The sequence below is a fragment of the Odontesthes bonariensis genome, chromosome 5 (genome assembly GCF_027942865.1).
Source record: "Odontesthes bonariensis isolate fOdoBon6 chromosome 5, fOdoBon6.hap1, whole genome shotgun sequence".
NCBI lineage: Eukaryota > Metazoa > Chordata > Actinopteri > Atheriniformes > Atherinopsidae > Odontesthes > Odontesthes bonariensis.
The window spans coordinates 27385199-27402659 of NC_134510.1; the positions used below are offsets into that span (position 1 = coordinate 27385199).

General features: G+C 40.6%; 1 protein-coding gene across 5 annotated transcripts in view; it reads left to right on the forward strand.

Annotated features, from left to right (window-relative positions):
* grik5 (glutamate receptor, ionotropic, kainate 5) overlaps positions 1-17461 on the forward strand; it is a 98575-nt gene that overhangs the window by 6885 nt on the left and 74229 nt on the right. The gene's annotated exons all lie outside the window — the stretch shown is intronic.

Sequence of the window (17461 nt, forward strand, 5' to 3'; positions counted from 1 at the left end):
AGCAACAGGGAGTACACAGAGGAGGGAGGGTGAGAAACAGAGAGGAAAGTGGCAGTGCATGAGTCTAGAGGGGCCGCAAGGCAGGAAAAGACCTCTGCTCCACGGGAGTGCTCTGATGGGCTTAGCAAAGCCCTGCTTTGTTCACACTATTGGTCAGCCTCTCAGAATTAAGATTACTAAATAATACGATTACCGCAGCTGCACACTGATAACATGCTGCTGCAGATCCCCTTTGTCACTGTCAGGAAGCCCAAAGAAGAGAGGAGGAGTGGCATATGATGGCATCAAAGGCATGACAGTGCTGACTACATTACGCTGTCACCAGAGCTTCACAACATGGCTCCTCTGCTTGCCACAGAGAAAGAGTGGCGAGTTGGTGGGACTTTTTATACGACAGGCGGCCATAAACAGTGTTTTTTTTTTCTCCTCATATAAATGGATGTTGCCATTATGTGCAGTCATATGACATAAATTTGATCTCATTTTATCATTTATTGTCTTATTCATGTTGCACTGTCAGGTCCAAAAGTGACTAAAAGCATTCGAACAAGGAAAGCTTGCAGTATATTACCTGATTGTACATGTGTAAACATAAACCACAGCTCCTATGGTGAGACATCTTATCAAGCCCTTATCTTGATGTTTTACACCGCATCCTCAGCGTGGGCTATTTGTTTTATGTTTCTCTGCTTGACAGCTTTGACACGGATTCCTGCCAAGTTGACCTTGCATTTTGAAGTGTAATAAAGGCTGAATTCACAGACTATGTTGCGCATCGATACGTGTTCTTCCAGAGGCTGATAAATGGTCTCAAATCCCTTGAGAGAGAAAAAACAAACAGGCTACAGAACCACTGTCCAGTCCATCTCAGCGGAGGTAAAGTACTCTGTGTGAAACCCATGGCTCCCAGAGCAGGGAGCTAATATCAAGGTTTGGCCAGGCTCAACCTTCTACAATGAGATATAAGGTATTTCTACTCTCCTCTCAGCAGGAGCAACCATTTGCCTGCAGAGCTAAAGATTAGCTTGGTGTAGCAAAAGAGAAAAGACAAATTTAGCGTGCGATGGTGTATCATAAGAGTAACAAATAACAAGCCGGAGCTGAAGGCACAAAACGAAATCAACGAGTGATGACACACAGCACAAACATGCAGCTGAAACAGCCCTAAACTCATTGCAGTTTCTGTTGTTGTGCAGCACATGTGTCATCCACTGGAGGTTTCATGTATGTGTCATGTGTATTTGCTTGTGACATTAAATGAACTTCGACTAGGCCCTGCCCGGCTGTGCCTCATGGTCACAGAATAAATGTGTCACTCTGTGAAACTCGTACAGCTTCAGTCAAAAAGCATTCATGTTGGATTAGATGCACTCTGCTAATTGAGTTCAGACATGCAGAAGACACAAGGCAATATGAAGATGATGAACTTGATTATCAGTTGTGTGTCTGTGTCATTTGGCATCCTCTTTTTCAGTGCTTGTCAGAGCAGCATTGTAGAGTGTTGGTATAGTATGCCCCAATTAGCTCACTTGCCCTGGTCGAAACTGTGGAACATGTGCATATGGTTCACATGGGAACCTTTTACATTGAATTTCAGAATTCCCCAATGCGATGGTTTGTGCCAGTCAGTTTCTTTCAGATCAGTGATCCATCCAGTCAACCCTCTGGGTTATGTTTCTAATTCCTGCCCCACATTATTATCCTTCCTTTGCTGTTTTGATTGTGCTTGAGAATATCTCTCCATGATGATTTAACACAGATGTTATTGTTTAGGCAAAAAACGTATTTTCCCATTGTTTGCATAATTAATCATCTAACAATTCTCTAGTGGAAGCAGCTGTTCTTTCTTCAACTATGTTGTAACGTAACAGTGAGTGCTTCATCTTTTAAAAATGCATTTTTGTTTGTGTTAAAACAGGAGTAGATAATTATCACGTTACCAGCACTGAAACTATCATTTTCTCATCAACTTGGGACTGTGACTGGCTTCTGCTATTATGCCCTGTGATGTCTCTTGTATTGCAGTTAAAGGCTGAAGTGTCTCAGACAGCCCCTGCTCAAAAGTGAGCGGGACTAATTTGGGATATGAGATCTCTTCAAACACTGAGCAGCACTCTAGTTTCCTCAGCTGTCAATCCTCTGCCATTGACCACCAGCATGAGGCACCGGAGCCTGCACTAAACCTTTGCTCCTCATTGCCTAATGGAGCACAAAAAAATGAGCCTGTTTGCTTAGTCGTTTGTCCAGTCCTGCTTGCTTCAGGCTTGCCCCTGGCCTTAGGGAAAGATTGAGTGCGTCTGTGTGTGTGTGTGTGTGGGGTGACAAGAAATGGACATTAGGACACACATGCCCTTTCCATAATGTGCTCCCAACTGGGCTGTTTGGCTGGCCATAAAGTGAATGCTGCTAATGGCCTCTCGGTTAATGGAGTCATTAAGACTGGATTGCAAGAAGATAAAAGCAATGTGTATAATGTGCACAAACTGGGGTGGAAGTGGGATTATTTGTATTTGTGTACTGTCACTGTTACTGTCTTGTGTAGTTCTAGTTGTTCAGTGCTTCAGCACCTGTGCACCTGACGACACTAAAGCTGACAGTTACACCCTCCTGTATTAGCATTAGTAGAAAAGGTCAGTTGTCTGTCAGTGTAATTGTAATGTGGTCTGAAACTGAGGTCATCAGTCTGGACCTGGCCTGTCCTAATCAGCCAGCTGGATGAGGCTCAGAAAACCACAGCAATAATGTTTCTCTGTGACACGGCTGCTGTATTGTGTGAGTGACAGGGTCTCATCTGAGGTCACTGCAGGACCTGTCCCCAGGATAATGGCATGGATGGAGAAAGGCATTGTGGGTAGCCTTGGGTGTTGTTTTTATGGTGGCATGACTCCTCAGTGTGTCTAAGTAAATTTCTTGGTTGCTCCAGACGTTTTGCTTATGTCACCGTTCCCATCGTGCTTTAAGCTCCAGTTGTGGTTGGTCCAGCTGGTCTCATTCATTTGTTGTATTTAATGAAATGCTGCCTGGAAAAGTTACTTTGAAGGCAGGATTAACCTTACATCACCTTTTCTAATTAGACACAAAACAATGATTCAGAAGCATGGGCTTGCTAGATTTGGCCTCATTTGTATTGTCCACTCGGGAAACTTCTCTTAACATCTACATCCTTTTTGAAAACTAGATGGAGTTATATTTTACTGTCCCACACTGTTTACAAGTATTCCACACTAACAAATCTTTGCCTCACTTATGGAGTGTTTCCATTCGTATCTTTCTAATGGTGTCACCCCATCAGAATCACATACATTCTGAATAAAATTTGGGTGAATTTCAGAGTGAAAGAGTTAAACTGATCAGTGGCTGGAACGTCTCTGCAGAGCTTTGGGGAGGTCCGAGGGCATCATGCTGTAAAATAGACAGAAAATTGAACTGCTGTGTTGTTTTGAGAGATCCACACTTCACTTGAGAAGCAGTTATGCGGAGGGAATGTATTGTGGCTCGGTGTTTTGTATCTTTTTTGGAACCGGTATGAAGACACTGTCTGTCTTTTTTACAGTATTGGCTAAACTATACATCCACTCTGGTATAATTCTACTCAACTGCTTTTGTGTGAGAAAGGTCTTCCAGACAACAGTGTTGTTAACCTCTGTGCAGTGACTGCTGCTTGTGCTGAGCAACAGTTCGGCTGGCATTGTCTGAGTGACACTCATCATATCTAGAGGTATAACCCAGTTCAAAACTAAAAGATTTGACAGCAATTTACGATGTACCCGTTTCATATATTTAAACTTAACATGTGCTTCAAGTTACCTTAACACGCAAAAAAGATGTTCCAACACTTGTGTTTTTAAATCTCATATACAAGGCCAATTGAAAAATGTAAATAAAAACAAAATGTACTCATTAGCAAGTCTCATAAATCTGTAATTAATTCACAAATGAACATAGAAAACAATAAAAATAATTTTATAAAAAATACTGTGAATACATGTTTACCACTGTGTAGCAACCCATTTTCTTCCATCAGCAGAACATAAACATCTGGGAAGGGAGGAGACCCGTTTCTGAACTTCTTGTCTGATATAGGATTCTGAGTGCTCAACTGTCCTGGGTCTTTTATTTTTTATTTTTTAGTGTTTCATGATGCACCAAATGTTTCCAGTTGGTGAAAGATGTTCAGCATTATCATGCTGAAAAATATGTAATCAAGATGGGTGCATATTAATCTCACCGCAGAATAGTTCAGTCAATTTTAAACAACCTTGCCCCCAGGGAAGACGGTGGGTGGCATGTATAGATCACTTTCACAAAGGGCTTCTTTCCTACATGATAGAGCTTTAACCTGCCTTTGTGGATGTCACAGTGAGCTGTGTTCACAGACAATGACTTCTGGAAGTATTCCTGAGTCCATGAGGTGAAGATCACGAACATCCAATACTGGTTTTTCAGCTGTGTTCCCAGGGTAAGAGATGTCTCCAGATTCTCAGAATCTTTTGATGATATTAGGTCCTGTAGATGATGGAATATTCAACATATTTGCAATACTGAGGAACAGGAATCGCTTCTTAGTTTTGTCAAAGCATCTGTTGGCAGATTATCTTTACTTCTGAGAGACTCTGCCTTTCCTAGGTGCTCTTTTTATACCCACTCATATTACTAAACTGTTGCCAATTAACCTAATTTGCAGCATGTGCCTCCAGGTGTATATTTTCAGTATCATTAGCTTTTCAAGCCACCGTCTCAACTTTTTTGAGACACGTTACTGCCATCAAATTTAAGATGAGCTCATTGTTTAGGATTTAGAAAAATGTGTTGTCTATGTGAATAGAAAACATAAAATAGAATAGAAATGTTCTATTCACTATTCTGTAGTGAAAAGAACATTGCTTAATTAGATTTACAAACTATTGTGTTCCGTTTGTATTTACATTTTACATGTTGCACCAGCCTTGGAAATGTGGTTGTTGTCATGTTTGCAAGTTTAAAAAAGCAAGTAAGATGAGATCTGTCAGAAAATCAATCCAACTTTAAACAAAGAAACAACAACTCTCTCCCAATCTCTTGAAAAATACATTGTTAGAAAAGCAATACCCCTTCAAAACCAGAACATTGACAGTATGACAAACAGTAGGTCTCAGATAATTTCATAATAATGAGAAATGAAAATTTGAGAGTTTTTGTATTCAGTCTCACTTAATTTGACAACAAAAAAACTTTCAATTTGAATCACGCTGCCTCGTGGTGTCTCTTTCTTTCTAAGACATTTACATTTGGTTTTGTGAATCAAGAGCCTGTAATCAGCCTCACCAGTCAGTAGTATTAACATGTATTTCTGTTCCAGCTCACTGCCTCTGTCCAAATGGTGATGTGCCAGCTTATTATGGGCTACAGCTTGATTTTAAACTGCTGCATATTTAATTGGCTCAATGAAACATAATGCTCCAAATGGGCTCATATCATGTCATCAAAGCAGAGTTTAAAAAAAAAATACAACAGATGTGATTAATTAACACTAACTCTGTGGTTTTATGGGTCTTCGATTTCTACAGAATCGAGCTGGTGTAAAAAATACGGGATCTTTTTTTTTCCCGCTGACTCAAAAACTTGGCTTCAATGTCGACCCCAAGCTGTTGCCCCCCGCTGTAACCCGCGCACAGAAGCATCATTAAGTAGCTGAGTGTTATCTGCATCGTTACCTTTTGAAGCGTAGCTGTCTTATCAACTAAGATGTAAAATGATAGCCTCTAAGTAATGTTCATTCATAAGAACATTTTGACTGTAATAAAGCTCATGTAAAGGAGTGCCTTAAAATGCTGAGTAATAGAGAAGAAACCAAAGAATTTGATACCTGGCTTGCAGTAGTGTTACCCTCCTGAAGACAAGAATTTTTCTCCTTAATATAAGCTAGGCTGCCACACATCATCCAAGATGTTGATTTGAAATAGAAATAATTTAATATTGTACATTGGTATTTGATGTAATCGATGTTGTTTGACTAGTTTTATTCCAAATCTCACTGAGATTTCCATTTGCGCAGGAATCAAATCGTTCAAATAATTTATTCTCTTTTTTCCTGAATCACAGCGGTGACTACCAAACCCACAAATCTAAACGTATGATCCGTGTACATGATGAACTGCCTTTGAATGTAGGTATTTTCTGTGTGTGAGCGTTGGCATATTGTTTGTCTGAGGTAACATTTGGCTTAGCTTTGTGTGTGCATATGCAAGCCCCGTTTAGCTGTATGTGTTTATAATTTCTTTCAATTCAGGATGAAAGGCTGTGTGTGGGGGGCGCATTCTACCAATGTCATGGTTGGCGTTTGTGTGTGGTTGATGCCAGAATCAATGTTTTTCACACAGGCAGTGCTGCGCTCATGCTGAGAGGCACAAAGTATTCCAGTCTGCTCATGAGACAGTCTTTGATCCAAAGTGAAACGGGCTGAAAGAGCACATACTCAACCGATCCACACAGGCAGTACCAACCTATTAGCACCTTCAGTCAGCTTCAGATCAGCAATTGGCAGGGTGGTAGTAGAAAATAGTAGAAGAAAGTCAGCAGGATGACTGGGGATTCAGCATATTGTTTGTTTTACTAAAAAGCTTCTTGGTTCAAGCTGTGAAGCTTTGGGCATTACTTAGGAAACTAGGGATTAGTTATAGATCATAGGTATTAAATACCAGCTGCTGTTCATTAGTTTGATGCTATTCAGCACTGTCCAAACCTGCCATAACTGATGGTTTATGTATATTGGGAACGGTTAAAATAAGCTTGAAACACAATTCTTGTCATCTAATGAATTTGGCATGCAGTCATAGTAGAACATGTGAACACCTAGCGTATGTATTCATGTGGGGTTGTGTTTGGCCACCTGATAAATGTTAAGGCCTATATTATCTTTTTTTATTCATTTCTTTCCTTATGTTTTTGGCCTCCACAAACTCTTGAGGGAGACTCTTGGCTCCGTAACTGTGAAATGATCCATTATGCTCACCAGTTAGTCACTAACAATGTATCACAAGTTTTCAGCACTGAGTGGGGAGCATTTCAGCTGCCTCCTGTATGTGGAAACATGCATGAAACAGCTAGAAGAAAATCAGGAGCTGAAAGATGCTATTTTTCTACTAAGGACTGAAGTGAACGGTAGAAAAAAATGAAGTTTATATTATTATTAGATTGTTTTCCTTCTCTTTAGGTTACCCATTTCACAATATATAACATCTATCCATTGTTGGCGGGAACATTTTACTCATGGATTCAGCTGTGAACATCATGTCAAGTTTTTTTTCCCCTTATGGAATTGTTTATGTTATAATACCTTTGCCCTGTCTGAGAAATTAGGAAAACTTTCACAGGTTTTGCATTGCCTGAAGAACTGGATAACCCCCCCCTCGATATCGCCATTTTCCAATTTCGCCATCTCATCTCAATGGCACATTATAAGTTGCTAGCAGTTGGCCAGTGGCATCCGATGATGATATTCTGTCGACAGTAATAACAACACTGTCTCGTAGGGGGATAACGTCCCTTATTGCTCAATGGATTTACATACAGCAGGTAATCGTTGAGACTGCAGGCTATCTGTGACTGACGGTGTGTCAGCACCGTACATGCAGCCTTTGTTTTCATTTGGCAATCACGCCTGTCGGGCCATGCTGCTTCGGAGATCAATGTACCATTTGGATGATTGTAATAAGTGTGCCTGTGTGCGTGCGTGTGCGGGTGCGTGTGTAATTCATCTAAGTGCTTACCTGTGGGCCATCATCTTTGTTGCCTCCATGCATCCATCTCGCTTTGTCTATTGCTGTGAAACAGAGAAAACAGAGCTTCTTCCAAGGGAGACCACACCATTACAATAGCAACCTGATGTGCTCTTCCACAAGGGCTTTGATATCAAAACACTGTTATACAATAATCCATTTTAAAAGAAAAAAACAAATTCAAACACATGTTAATAAAGGGAAGTGCTTTTGTATAACTGTATCCCAGAAGGCCTCTCAAGTGAGGGGACGTTGGAGGCACAGGGAGGGGGGTGCGGGGGAGAGGAGTTAGGAAGTGATAGCTCAGCAGAAATGTATGAAGTCCTCCAATAGCGAACAAATCTGCCAGGCTCAGGGCAGTTGGTTCTTGTCATGGCCTTACAGAGGAAGGTTGAGGCTCCGTTGGGCTCATCTTTTAAGCTGCCTGCTCCAAGGCCACAGAGGGGAAACCCAAACGCATCGATTAGCCGTCATAAGGGGGTTTGAGCGGGGGGAAGTGGTTCTAATTCTCTGTCTATTCTTCCCTTTGCGTCCACCTCCTTTGACCACATGCTTGAGCTCAGACCACTTATTTCTCACTGGAACACAGAGGAATGGCAGAGAGTAGATAGGGTTGTCAGGAATGCAGTTAAAAGTGAAGCGGAGGGAAAATGAGAAAGGTGTGTTCAGAGAGAACAATCGACAGGAATCAAACAAACAGGCAAGCCCAGAACAGCATCTAGACTGCTCTGATCGCAAGCCAAAACCTGGGAGTATGCGTGTGCACAAATGATCTTGCATATGTCTGTGTATGTGCACACGGCAGCTGCGGAGTCGCTGTGTTTATCTTAGTGAAAGCTTTACAGTAAATAAAGCTCGGGTCCTGGCAGGGAGACAGCTGCGGCAGGCTGGGCCAAAGGAGAGCCACTGTAAGTCGGGAAGAGAGGGTGAGAGCAAGAGAGCAACTCTTTTGAAAGTGCCAACCGGACAATCTTTTGAAGTGGCCCATATTGGCATAACATGAATAAACATGAGCAATGTCTGCTTTTGAGCAAAGGATGGCTGAAGGTGTGAGGCTCATTAGAGAGCAAGAGGCCACAATGATGCTTTGACCATGATCATCCACTGCTATATATCATTTTAACCCTCATGTACTGCTGCTGTAATCATGCATGCAACGAAGAAAAAGAATCAAGACCAAGAAAGACATGAAAACATCCCATATCATCTGGTGGGCTGTATTACCTATTCAATGCTCAGTATTTCAAAATGATCTATTGTGAAATGCCTAATGCTATCAGAGTAATCTTAATAGTTCCACTATAGCGCAGTTTTGTATGCATATAAATAATTTTTTTTTCAGGTGCTGGAAACAACTGATGATAATATCTGTCTATTACTGCTGATAACGTAAGTGCAAATTACATAAACCTCCCAGCACATCGACTCCAAATCATAACTCATCCATAGACACTTGAAATATTAACCCAGTGCTCCCCCAAGGCTGACAATATGAACAACAACTTATAAAGTCCATGCAGCCGGGTGCAGCAGTGGTGTGATTAGAACCCCTGCCTGGTGAACTGCTAATACACTCGCTGGAGTTTGATAGCCTCCAGTATGGCAGGCTGCTGGTTATGAATAACCCTCTGCATTCCAGCCCTCCCCCATACCACTGAGGGTGAAACACACAATTCTCACCGCCTGTCCATGTGTCAGGCTGTGCTCTATGAGGTTTTTTTTCTAGCTAACTGAATACATGTCACAGCATATAGTTCTTCTCAAAGCTTTAGAGGAGTCAGTAACAGCCCTTAAGTCTTTCAGAGACGGATCAGCGTGGAGATTAAGCAACATTGGTTAAAGGGAGACGGGAGTGGAAATGTGTTTTGGTCTTATAGGAATCTGACAGCTCTTCTATAAGAGTGAGCTAATCCATTTTATACAGTGTGTATCTGTCTGTCTTCCTTTCTTTCCGCACACATTGGCAGCATTTGAATACACACGCACACACACAAATATATGTCAACAGCGAACTCACACACAAACATTGCATAAACCTTCGTCTTTCCATTCTTGGCTGACTGATGAATGGCATTTGACTGTGATCGTTCTTTGATGTGTCTCATCAGTGTGACTTGACATCTGTCAGAAGCGGTCAGGCTTCTCTAACTAAATTAATGTTGTCCTCATACAAAGATCCCGGCCAAGAAGCATTCCTTCAAGTGAGTAGTTAAAGTGCATAAGCAAAGCGTAGGGCCTCTCCCGGCATTGCGCTGCCAGCTACTTAGACTCCAAAATGACTCAATATAAGTGCTAATGACAGGTGTCCTTTTGTGTCTGGTTTATTGCATTAAATGCTGCCAAATGCCTGCCATCACTAGCAGCAAATAGTGCAATGTGACTATATTCTGTAGGACGACGCGCCTTATCTATTACTGAGCCCCTTGCTCAACTCATTAAGAATTAATTGATATCTGACATTTCATATCCATTGTTGAATCACTTCAGTGACATTGATGTAACAAACTCAATTTAGCCAGTTAGGCAACATGAGAGTTAGAAGTAATTTTGTCCTTTCTGTCATTATCTTCCCCATCACACACTGTGATTGCACAGACCAATTAAAACAAATTAACCTCCCATCCAGTCTACCCTTCTGCCACAAAATTGTTGTGGCATTTATAGGGCATTATGGCGGCCTAAGCTCACTCTTTGTTCTTTGCTCCACTCTCAGGGGCTGTTGAAGGTAATAATTGTGTTTCTTGCTGTATGATAAGACAGTGCTCTTTGCTCCTTTTGGTTCTTTTGAAATCTGAATCTTGTCCCTCTGCAGTGGCTATCTCCCTCTGTATCTGAAGAACTGATGGTATCTCCCTCCCCCCTTGTGGATTTACTCCTCTCAAGCTGAATGATCCATTCTCCCCCCTGTTACTTTGTTTCTCAACTTCTAATATTTCCTCTCCTTTCTTCCTCTGGCTCTTCTATCTTCTTTCCTTATCTCTCCTTCACTACTACATTCCCCACATGTTGCTACCTCTGTCTCGCTCCCACTTTCCTTTGTCTGCTTGTCACAATACTATTGCCTCTTATCTGTCCACCTCAGTTGCTCTCCTCTGTGTCTCTTTAGGCTAACTCAGTATCCTGAAGTGGCTTTGCATGCCTCTGGCTAGGAAGCATCAGAGTGTAACCTGCTAAATTGGAATGTTATGGTGGAGCAACACACACGCATGAGAAACTCTTGAGTTAATGGACAATTTACCTCACCTCATTGTTATAACCTTTACATTCATTAAGCCCCCTCTGCTCTCTCTTCTGCCTTCCTTTATCTTCCTCTCACTCAATCTTTTATCCCTTCATTCCTTACTATCTCTATTCTGCCCCCTCTTTCCTCATCCCAAAGGCCTGGTCACACTTTTCTGCATTGTGACCTTCTTATTGTACATTTCTTTTGGCTCTTGTATTTCTTTCTTCCACTCTCATCGCTATATGCCCCCTCTGACTGGAGCTGTCCGGTCTAGTTCCACCAGCCCGCTGAAGTAAATAGTAAAATAATTGTAACATCCAGCCATAAATCAACCCAATTGAAAAACATCACCATTAGAGTCTCCTTCTATTTCCCTCCCTCATCTACTTCTTTCTGTGTTGCCCTTTACTTTTGTTCCAGGAGGGATGGAGGGAGAGAAAGATGACCATTAGCAAAAACAGAGGATACAAGAAAGAATGAGGGATACTGATAAATGAATACAGGAAAATGAGCTCTTCTCATGTCACTGCAGCTTTTTGCTTAGTTCTCCATCAGCCCTCTTCCTGGCTCCTCCAATCTGAGAGCCTTTGACCACTTTGTACTGCAGGTAAGACACTAACTGCTACGTATTTCACACAGCCTTACTAAAAAGAGGAAAAGAATTAAAAAAAATCCCTTAAGATGGTTTGAAACTGAGACTGAGCATGTGGTGACAAATTTTTCTTCTTAATTTGCGTTTGCACATCTGATGAACCAAAATGAGACAGGCCAATAAAGCAAGTGGAGCTGATAAAGTCAGTTAACTTCAGTGTCAGGAAATGTCAGGCCCATCACAAACACTGCGGAAGCTCAGAGCCAGAGATGCTATCGATGTGACAGCAGAGTGAGGACCAAGTAATGCACCTCCCCTTCTATGAAAGATATGCTTATCAAATAGACTGCTTTCTTGGCCAGTGGTAGACTTATGTGAAGAGTGCTAATTTTATTTTGTAGTTAGACACCTATAGGTCAGTTTAACTTTTTACCCGGTCAAATCCTTCTGCTTGTGTGTTTTGAGGGTTACTCGGAACAAAGATGGGTAAGTTAATGTCAGGTCCTTGGTAATTTGATTGTGGACAGAAAACAAAGAAACATTTTCAGACCTAAAACGTTTCTCTGTAATACTGTACCCTTATTTTTTTTTCAGGATATTGCTCATGGTGCACCAATGAGCATGTTCTGTGTAGGACAGATGAAGAAGAATCCTTTTTTTTTTTTTTGAGGGTTATTATTGTAATGTAGATCTGCAGGATGAATTTAATAAGAGCTCATAGTTTTCTACTCGAACATCTAACTGGTCTGAGACTCATGACTTATTCTCGATCTCCCAGTGTCTTTTTATTCCCTGGCTTTTATCCCAGCATGAGAGTCTGTTTCTGTTATTGTTTTATTGTTTTTACATTGTTCTTATGTTTTATGTCTTATACTTCGTGCTGTTATTCATGTACAGCACTTTGTTTCAGTCATGGCTATTTTAAAGGGCTTTATAACTAAAGTTGAGTTGAGTTGAGTCTTAGTCTCTGTTTCAAGATACTCTTGGCTTGGTTTAGGTGGCTTTGACTACAACGAAAACCTGTCAGTGGTTTTAATGTTATATGACTGATCGCTTCTCTGCAGGTATTTATTGATTTCAGAGAATGAGGCTCAGTCTTGAGGCTGTTTGATGCTGTTTACTATGTCCTGACCTCACAGTAAGAGTTGAAGAGTCATGCGGAAAGAAGAAAATCTTCATGCTTTCTGTTATGTGTTGTCTATGTGCACGGCCTGTGAGTGTTTTGCCATGCATGCATTACGGTAAAGAGTAAAGACAAAAAAGTACATCACAATGAGACACGTGGTAACAAGATGAGTGACAGGATGAGAGAGACAGTGGCGGAGTGCATGATGGTGATAACAAATCTGCAGAGGGGGAGGCCAGTGAGGCAATGTATGACCTGAGATATGACAGACAAACATATTCGAGACAAGCTGAGTCCATTTTAATTCGTAGAGAACCACAGCACTGTCACATACGTCCATGCAGACTCTTTTGAGTTACAGCGGCTGACTCCAGGCAACTAACTGTACATTGTTCAGCCTTTATAGGACCAATAAAAGGCAGCATGAGACAGAAGCTTTTCTGGACTTGGTTGCCTTGATGATGTTTGCCAAGGTAAATGGCATATTGCAGATAAAGATAATGCATTTTGATGTTTTATCTAAATGAATAATAACATTTATGACAACGATGTTCTAAATTGAACTGTTTACCAATAGCGGTTTGTTCCCCCAAACTGATATTTTCTCCCATGCTTCTAGAGATATCTGGCCGTTCAGATAATATCTATGCTAATTGGTGAATAAACAAACCCTAACACTGGCTAATATATATATGGCCTTTGAGTGTTATGTGGAAATGTTCAATTACCATTCAAATGACTGCAGCAGATGCAGGTTTTTATTGTCTCCGGCTTGGCACGGCTCAGCACAGATTGGAACACAACACGTACGCAATAGTTTTCAGCGGGGGATACAACACTAAGGGCAACAATGGGCAAGGCTCACTTTTTCTTTACAGAAACATGTTTACTGGCCTTGATATCTCACACAAACGCACTCAAATGTACACCAATAACTCATAGACGGAAATAAGAGGAAATTGGTAAGTTTTACCATCTGTAAGACAGAGCTGGCAGCTCACTCGCTTTGCCACTGTGTGGGGCTGGGGTCTGGTTCGGTCAAAATTAATAAAAAAGCCCAATTATCTCAGAGTCATTATCAGAAACTGTGGTACAACACAGCCTGTGTAATACAGTGTAATTCCAACCTTTTATGTTGCTGTTGGCTGGTCCCCTGGGAGGTAGTTACCAGGTGTAGCCCCTCACAGCACTGAGGGGAATCAGGGTATTACTGGCAATCGAAAACGATTTAATGAACTTGTTTTAGTGGGTATACCCACTTTTAAAAATTGTTAACAACCTTTTTGTATTAAGTCACAGAAAAACTGCCCTTAAATGTATGAAACAGGTTTTTGTAATCTATGTCAATTAATATTTGGATAAAAATGCATAAATATTATATTTTGAATTGATATATTTGTGTATTTATATATGCAAATAGATATTATTTATATTACTTATACATTACCTTTCCTTTTTTATTTAACAAATAGAGTGTTTAAACTGTTTTTTTAAACATAGGTACATCTGCTACAACAAGCCAATAAATTATTTACCATTGCCATAACAGTATGTGATCTGAGTGCTATGACTAGTCACTTCTTCCCAGGGGATAAGCCTGTAAGCTACGACAACACGAAAGGATGGCATCACATCACATTCTGCACACAGCGGTGGACCACAAGCATAACTTTCTAAGAAATTGGGACTAGTTTATTTTCTAAATGAATAATGGACATCAAGCCCTCACAGCGGCTCAGAGAGGGTGAGCTGGCAGCTGTTTTACAGACAGAAAGATTAATCAATCTCTTCTGTTTTAGTCCACAAATTGTTGCTGTCAATTTGAGAACTTCCATGTAAGACATTATGGCCGGTAAATGTGGTAAGCTGTGCCCATTCTTTTAGCCCTGACCTAAGGTCTTCTGTGAAAATTAGCGTATGCTCCAGGGTGTTGTGTTCCAGTTTTTTCCATGCCAAGCTGAAGCGAATAAAAACCTGCGATTACTGCAGATTTCTTTGACAAGGGACTGAATGCTGAATAAATACGTTCCCTTTGCACTCAGAAGTGGGTTTTTTCACTTCTGTAAAAAGGGATTTATATAGTTTTGTATAGTTTCCTTTTATAATGATTTATAATATGATGATTGTTTTTTGATTAGGACTTAAATCCAAAAAGGTAATATGTAACTGCAGTTCTTTCCATAAGTGCTGACTGCCAGCTAAATAGAGGTATACTTATGTACCAGCTGTATAATTTTGATTATATGAGTGTGAATTTTACAGTCACTGTTCAGGTTGAACATAACAGAGAAAAGTGTATCTGTTGTGCCCACACAGGCTCTAAATGAATGTAAGTGTGGCTGCTTATTTTTTTGAAGGGTTTTGTTCTGCCAAGTACATAGTGGAGAGCTGTGTTCAGCTGTTGATGATTGTGTGCAGTACTGTATCCAAAATTAGGACTGGTGTCTAGATTTTTAGTTTGGTGAGTAAATCTAGAAAACTATACATAATGTAAGTGTACAAAAAAGTCATATAACAATATCCACACTCTGAATATATGCCCAATTCTAGTGTAATTTCTAAGCAGGCCTCTTTGGTCCCCTGTTCTCTGCAGAGGACCGAAGTTTGACACACAATAAAACAAGTGACCCCCCCAAAATTGCATGCTGCAATAACAGAAACGAATTATGGCGTGCATATACACAACAAATTGAGTCAGTGGATAATACCGCACAGTCTCAGGGCGTCACACATTTGCAGAGATACACAGGAGAACACTTCTGTCAGGAGTCTTAGGTCTTCTTTTCTAAGTTTGTAATCAAGATAATACCTTTTTCTCTGAAAGAATACTAAGACAAACTCATATATGACTCAAAAAGGCAATATATTATTCTTGGCGGTACAAAATATTTATAGAATTCCCTTTGCTGATGAGTGAAAAAGTTAATTTCAGACACAGGGTACCGAGTATTTGAATTTGTATAGTATATATTATTGTATACTATAGAATTTGGCATGTCTTCATAAATTTTACATTACTGGTGAAAAATAAGGCCTGATGGAACCTTTTTGCAAAAGATACAAGTCAAGGATGCACAAAGTTGAAAACACCCAAGAAGCCTAATTCTCATTTAGCTGGGAAGGCAAAAAAAGAAAAATCTAAGTATATGATGGAAGAGGAGCTTTACAGGAACACCAACTTTGAGCTTTTACAGGCAAAGTTTTCATAATTTTTTACACTGTCTGGGTACTCCAAATCCTTGTGGAAAGACCCTGTACCAAGAGCTGTCAGTTCAATATGTTGGAGTAAAAAGTACAAGAAAAGAAAAAAAACAAGAAAGAGCAGAGAGCGGACACCTCATGCACACACTCCTACAAAAATCGCTGTTGCATTTTGCACTCACAACTTCTGCACACTCGACTGAACCACACTTATCATGACAGTTCTTGACAGAAACACACCAAACCACACATTCATGCAGACCCACAGAGCAAAGGCCATGCTGCACAGAGGTGCTGACGGCTGTCATGGTAATATGCCAGGGAGGCTCCAGGATTGGATTGTAACAGCGGGATGGGTGGGATGAGCGGACAAAGGGGAGGAGGAAGATGCTGTTTGGGAAAAAGAAAACTTTCTTCTTTCATTTCAAATCATTCATTCAAATTCCATACAAAAAGTGACATCTACTCCTGAGGAATGACTAAGAGCACTAAAAGCCTTTTATTTGCTTTGTGAAGAATGTCAGATAGCACCATTAAACCTCCACAGAAACAGAGCTGGTCTATAATTAAACATAAATACTATGAACTTCAACAAAAAAATAGTGTATTTACTCTTTATGTTATTAGTAATGGAAACATTATGTTGTTTTCATGGGCATGAAACACATGATGTTACATCCCTAAAATTACCATCCACCATCTTGAGTAGAACAATACTGTACCATGCCACTATATCAATATTTCAAGTAATGGTAGCTCACTTATTTTATTGGATTTTGAAAAGACCATGTTCCAGCAACTTGAGCCAAAGATAATACCCAGGATAGCATTGGGTTTAGCACATTCATCAGTCTCCATCTCTATCCATAACTCCGTTTTCTTGTCAAAATAGAGACTTAAGCAGAAAAACACAAATCCAAGCAGTCCATTTCTTTAGCTTCTTTTTGTTTTCAAATGGGGGAGTGAGTCAGAAATACCTGCATGATTCTTCTTTTTCATTGTGCACTGCGACACAATGCTTTGCAAAGCTCTGCAAACACTTGGCCACCTGTTAAAGCATGTTGCTGCCACTGAGTAGGAGTCTTTGAAATTTCTGGAACAGTCTGAGGTGAAGGCTACCTTTGTGTGTTGGTTCTGTTGTTTCTTCCTTCAGCTTTACTTGAAAGGACAAAAGTCAAAGTGGACAAAGATATTTACTCTCTTGGAGTGAAACTGAGGGTTAGAAATCATGCGTGCCCCTTCCTTTTTGTTGTTGTTGTTCAAGCTGTGAAATCTGTTGTTACCACCTCTCTTTCAGTACAAACCAACGTTCAACCAAGCAACATTTGACTTTTCACGTAGCTTATCTATGACGGCTACGTGCTGTTAGCTTTTTGGAGGACTGCGTCTGTGTTGGTTGAATCCCCAGAAGGCCTCACTCCCTTTGTTGGGTGAGAGCAGATGGATACTTATGTGCTGCCATTAGTGGCTCTACCCATATTATTCCTTCACCTCCTCTCATGGTCAGCTAACATGCTTAAACTTGACTGGGATATTTCATAGCTCTAACCATTTGATTATCA